This window comes from Oreochromis niloticus, linkage group LG3 (assembly GCF_001858045.2).
Source record: "Oreochromis niloticus isolate F11D_XX linkage group LG3, O_niloticus_UMD_NMBU, whole genome shotgun sequence".
Classification (NCBI taxonomy): Eukaryota; Metazoa; Chordata; class Actinopteri; order Cichliformes; family Cichlidae; genus Oreochromis; species Oreochromis niloticus.
In genome coordinates this window covers 72,700,492-72,706,991 of record NC_031967.2, presented here as the reverse complement: position 1 = coordinate 72,706,991, position 6,500 = coordinate 72,700,492, and the positions used below count along the sequence as shown (strand labels likewise).

At 35.6% G+C, this 6,500-nt stretch overlaps 1 long non-coding RNA gene across 3 annotated transcripts; it reads right to left on the bottom strand.

The window, feature by feature from the left end:
- Positions 1-242: 242 nt before the first annotated feature.
- On the bottom strand, positions 243-5,190 carry LOC109199023 (uncharacterized). Of its 3 annotated transcripts, XR_002059526.2 has the most exons (6): positions 5,148-5,190; positions 4,955-5,001; positions 4,598-4,642; positions 1,110-1,139; positions 578-646; positions 243-379 (listed from the first exon to the last, which is right to left on the bottom strand). It is a non-coding gene; the product is annotated as an uncharacterized LOC109199023 (long non-coding RNA). The 3 variants fall into 3 exon arrangements; XR_002059527.2 differs by lacking the exon at positions 1,110-1,139; XR_003219537.1 differs by lacking the exons at positions 243-379; positions 578-646; positions 1,110-1,139 and having other exon boundaries at positions 4,392-4,642.
- Positions 5,191-6,500: the final 1,310 nt, after the last annotated feature.

The window sequence follows — 6,500 nt, the reverse complement described above, 5'->3', positions numbered from 1 at the left end:
GCTGTAGCGTCCAGATTACTTACAGCTACTTCCGTGCAACTGATATAAGATGCGGTAAGCTGAACACAGCTTCAACCGTCTGTTTGTTGAAAAATAGTAACGGACCACGTTTCCTTGTTAGTAACTGTAACGGCGTTGTAACGATAGGAAGAGTAATTAGTTAGATTACTCGTTACTGAAAAAAGTAACGCCGTTAGTAACGCCGTTAGTAACGCCGTTACTTGTAACACCGTTATTCCCATCACTGATCATCACCTATTTGTATTGGTAACTTACTTTACAACCTATTTTAATGGTTGCAAAGTAAGTTACTTGTGCTGTATGCAATTTTAGATACACAGAAAGTCTTCACCGTCGATGTCCGTTTTGCTCTGTCCTCCTATAAAAAGCATGAACATTTGAGTGTTTTAGATTTCCAAAAATCTGATATTTGTACAACTAAACATTTGAACTACAATGATATGCTATTGAGAGCTACTTTTATGGGTACTTTTTGGTAAAGAAACTGGTGACAGAGTTGTAGGCTTTTTAGAATACTATTAGCTAACCATTTGAAGTGACTTTCAAAGCTGTTTACCTTTTAAATTGCTGTGGATCAAAACCTCCAGTGGGAAGGCAGCCATTAGAAGAACACGCACCATTGAACCTGAAAATAACAAAAACAAACAAAAAACAGAACAATATATAAGAGTCAGGTAGGGTAATAAATCTCTTCCGAAGCAATATAGTTCATTTTGGGTGAAAAACAAAACATTCCTCTAAAATATATATACTGACATCAGCAATCAACATCATGATTGTAATTATTTCCTTTTTAGTACATCTACTGCTGTGTGCATGTGTCAAGCACTACGACTGTATCTATGCATATAAATTCACCATATATATCCTGCAAAAATGTTTTGTTATAGTCAAAAAAGGCAAACAAACAAAGGCATTCAATCAGAGGTGAGAAATTAATTGGGAATATCAATTATAGGTGAACTATTCTTTACCTACTAGCAATCAAGCTTCTTTAACCAAGAAGCTTGAAATATTTGAATGTAAAATAAAATAAATAAATAAATAATATTAAAAATAACATGATGTAATTAAAATGCACAACTTACATTAAGGAAATCTGCACTTGTATCCACAGGCTAAAAGTAAAACAGTAAATGTGTTAGTAATAGTACAGGTATTTGTAAAAAAAAAAAAAAAAAAAAAAAAAAAAAGAGGCAGTAACTGTGACTCTTCCAGTGGGATGCTAAATGCAGAGATTTATATTTACAGTATAATACTGCATGTACAGGTAGCTGCGTTGTGAACTGTAACTGAATATTAGAGAATCTCAGAGAAATTAAATGTATTTATTTTTTGAATTTATCAATCATAAAACCGTCTGTTTTGAAGGCCTGTTACGATAACAACTTTTTGTTGGTCGGTATATTGACCCATAAACAATTGCGACAAGTTATGTCATTGTCATTGGAGAGTCCTAAAAAAAGATGAGGTCCTAGAGCCAAAAATTGACCACGCCATAAAAAGTGCTATAAAAATATTATATATTAATATTTTTTTCCACTTTAAATTAGCCAATCTTTTAGACCTACTTCTCCTTGAAATATTCACATAAAGTTTTAATTATATTTCGCGGATTTTAACCCTTTATATCCCGGTTTTGTCACATGAGCGCACGGCTTTTTTAGGCGAAAAAAACCTAAAAAATTAAATATTTTCCATAAAATACATTTGAAGTTATAATTTATTGTAATTATAATTAGGCCTTTGGATGGTCCAAAGATTACCACTGACATTCATTTTGATCGGCCGTTAGTTTTTCTGCAGGAGCTCATGTAAAAAAAGTACCCCTTATGAGGTCCTAGAGCCAAAAATCGACCACGCCATAAAAGGTGCTATAAAAGTATTATATATTAATATTTTTTTCCACTTTAAATTAGCCAATCTTTTAGACCTACTTCTCCTTGAAATATTCATATAAAGTTTTAATTATATTTCGCGGATTTTAACCCTTTATATCCCGGTTTTGTCACATGAGCGCACGGCTTTTTTAGGCGGAAAAAACCAAAAAATTAGTTTCCATAAAATACATTTGAAGTTATATTTTATTGTAATTATAATTAGGCCTTTGGATGGTCCAAAGATTACCACTGACATTCATTTTGATACATTACTATTTTTTCGCAGAAGCACACTAAATGTCATATAGTGCCATATCAGGTTTATCATGTTTTTCTTACACTAAATGCTTATTACCTTGTTTTGTTCTAAAATAAAAATAAAAAAAAATGTCTAAATAACAATACAAGATCACTTTGAACCAGAAAAACATTTATTTTACAAGGATGAACATAAACACTTATGTTGCTCGGAGACTCCAGCTGCCCCGGGGTGGCCGCTTCTGCAGTTCCCGGGCGCCGCTTCTGCAGTCCCCAGGGGCCGCTTCTGCAGTTCCCGGTAGCCGCAGCGGTGGGATAGTGTCGGTGTCCCCAGCACAACACGTCCGATACCACATGAAAACAAATAATATTCTGTTGTAGCCCTCAAACAATGTAACGATACTAATTTCTCATTTTTGTTTTTCATGACACAAACACGTAGTGTCTTTGTTTCATGAAGATGCGCATAATCCCAAACCGTGAAAAACATTTTCCAACATTTAATTTGGCACGGCAGGTCACATAGCACGATAGCAAGAAAGATTCTTTCTTCTTTTTTTGTCACATGCAGACTAATACAAGCACAACGCACTGAAATATATCAAAACAAAAAGCCGAGCGCTGTTTACTCACCGGAGCCTGTGCGTCGGATTAGCCCCATGGCCGCGGGGGTGCAGGCGGACAGGCTCGGTCGGGTTTAAAAGTGTCCAAGATTACATGTTCAACCTTATCACCGACGTTTAGAAGTGATCTGCTGTCATTTACTATAAAACTAGACGATTTTATACGACGAAAGCATAGCGATTGGACCAGGATTAGCCAGAGGACGTAAACAAAGCTATACCGGAAGGAAGTCGTCGTGACGTCAGATTCCCGCCTTCAGATTTAAAAATATACATTTTTGTTGTAACCATCAAACGCAATGGTAATGTAGCGATACTTATTTTTCACTTTTTAAAACGAAAAGATCACCATTTTTCGTTCCTCAGAAAGCATGAGCGGAGTGTTCACTGTGCGCAATTTGACGCACGCCGAGTCCAGCTCTGTACGCTGCTTCCGGAGCCTCGTCATTGTCCGTAAATTTGTCGAAATCATCCTGTGGCTCTTCCCAACGGTCTCCCCTTCGCTCACAATTTGCAGATAATTGGTGTCTCTACATGATCGATTGACAGTGTGAGATGAAAGAAGTTCCATTTTCTGCTCAATGCCGTCTATTTACAAAGCAGTTTGTTAGCGTTCCATCAATGACTACTTCCGGGTCATTCAGGTCATTCAACTGCTGCTACATTTAAAAAATCATTTTGAAGGCAAAAATAAAATTTAATTTGCTTTTGGTCCATGCTTTTATATTTAATTTGTTTGTATTGCAGTGTGGCCGTCTGAGAGAAAATACTTTCTAAAGCTTTTGAATACATTTGAAAAAAAAAAGTGTGTTTGTGTCTTTTTTTTTCTTTTTTTGGCATAAAGACCTTTATATTTTAAAAAATATAAAGGTCATCGATAGTGACACACAATACCACTCTTTTTTCCCCCCAGTTTTTAAAGCAGAAAGAGGCGCTCCAAACCTGAATTTTTGGCCTTACTTTGTTCAATGCTCAAAAATGAAACAAGGGCGCCACCTGGTGGACAAATAAAACGTCTCACCGAAGGTCGGACAATGCCGCTTAAATTAGTAGTAATGATCGAGCAATGCAAAATAGCATTTATAATGGGTTTCAATGGGGCGTTTTTTGGCTCTAGGACCTAATCTGGATGGCGGTCTGTAGTTTAGCCACTTTAAGCTAATCTAATAAACTCAGACTGCAATTCTAAAGTTAAAAAAAAAAAAATGTTTGGAAAGTTTGGCTATATTCTATTCAACACAGTGAAAATGGCCTAATATTAAAAAACGCTGTGGACGAAAAATGGCTCCAGGACCCTCTAAGGTATGTCTTTGAATGTACAATCATAATATAACACCATAATAATGCAAGATCTACACACTTTCAATTGACAAACCAACATCTAATTCTTAAAATATTTAGATCATGGAAATTAGGTATCAAAATATTAGATACCATAAAAACTTGAATAAATAGTAAATTTTATAACAAATAGAAAACAATGTTATTTAATGTTATTGTGTTGTTATTATTATATTTTATTTTTGTAAATATAATGGCAGATATATTGCATCATCAACAATTATTGAGGTCATGTACATGTATTGTGTGTTAAGTCGATGTATCGATTATTGTGATAGGCCTACTGTTTTGGTATCATAACAAGCTTGTCAAACATGCATGACCACTAAGCAATGTCTAAGCAGTAGTATTGGTCTGAATGACAACAAACATAACTAGTGTTTTGGAAAATCTGTTAGAAAACAGTTATTTCAATAATTATGATTAGCATGTGACACAGACACTGCATAAAAAACTACAACAACAAATACTTACTTTAGGAGGATGGGGGAGGGCAGCATGAGGTTGAGACTTTGACATCTGTAAGAAACAAATTCATGTATTACAAACAAGTCACTTAAAAATACATTAATGTGGCAGACTGTTTCCTGTTCAGATGCAGTGTATAAGTACAATCAGGGCTGTCACAACAATCGGGTGGGGCCAAGTGGCTGCAACCCTAGGTACAATGTGCAGGTATATATAATTACATATAATATATGTGAATAAAGCAAGAATCTGTTTAGGTTAGTCACTGTGCTGACTGATGCTTGCTAGGTTTATATGATTGCAAACTGCACAAAAACAACAACAGCAACAACACTAATGACAATGACAAACAAAATTACTTACATTTATGTAAATCTCACATCAGGAAGATCTGCATTCGATTTCATGGGCTGAAATAAATAGGCAGAAACATTACTGCTAAAAAAAACAAAAAACAAAAACTCTAAAAAGCCTAAAAATGACTTAAAAAGCAAGGAAATGTGGAACATTGTAATTAGCGAACATTAATAAAGCATAACTGTGCTTTGTTTCTAACCTTGGTAAGTACTCTGTAGCCAGAAGGACAGGTAGGATTTCTGTGAAAGCCAAATTAAATGTGAATAGGTTTTGATAGTTATTGTATATAACAAGTGTAAACAGTTTTATTTGTATTTTTTTCCCTTTCTGAGAAGGCAGAATAATAAGAAAAGGCAAAAGTACGTCACAACATAATTAATTAAGTTACATATTTTGATTACCAAATTATGGAAGCGTGGAGCTGCCACCCAGGCAAAAGAAAAATAGAGCTATATCACGTTATCACATGAAAAGTTTATTGTTCTAACATTATGCTTTTCATGTTTGTATAATATAATATCACGTTATTACAATTTACATAATTATCACGTTCGCACAATATTGTACAGACATGATAATTATGTACATTGTTCGTACAATATTGTTCAAACATGAAAAGTATATTGTATAAACATGATAGTATATTGTTAGAACGATAAACTTTTCACATTATAACGTGATATACTTATATTTCTCTTTTGCCTGGGTGGCAGCTCTATGCTTCCGTGCCAAATAAGCGAGAATAAAGTAATATTATATGAGAAAAGGCACCTGCTAGCTTGATGATGGAGGCTTCATAGACCGGCCACCCGCCTTTTGGCTTCTTGTCGCCACTCCACCAAATAAAGGTCCGTTTCCTCCATGCCGGCTAATTATTCATCCTCATTAAAATCTCGTATATGTTCAGTTGGCAGAATTGAGAATTTTACATCTTCCAACCACTTAATTAGCGCGAACATAATCGACTTGTTTCTTCCCGTCTCCTGTATCCGGCCGTTCCTCTCACTGTCGGAATTCGCGCCTCAGAGACGTCGTTATTTTTCAAAAAAAGAAAGAAAGAAAGAAACAGCAACAACTAATAAAGAGAGGTTTTGCACGTTCATTGCACATTTGTGGGAATATTTAAATATTTAATTTTTGTTAATTACTTTCATTATATCTTTATTTTTTAAACCACCATGGCAATGCGCATGCGCACACTCTCCTGCATGCAAAGGGCTTTGGAGTTGACGTAATGTCGCAATGCATTGTGGGAGTGCAGCACCATCTTGGCAGGCCACGAATCAAAACAAGATTGCTACGAACCATTCTGAAACGTAGCTCAAAAGAAAATGACGGTATAGAGACAGATTGTGTCCAGATACAAAGAGACGGTACTTGATTGTTGAAATGTGAACCCGTATGAAATACAGCCGTGGAGTAGAAACCCTGAAGACCGAACCGCTATTGACTTAGCATGATCTACTCTCGTACCTTGTCTGTGGAGTCAGCGCATACACGGCGCACCAATTTTGCAATTATAAATCTCTGGAGGCGCACATCCAATTCACCA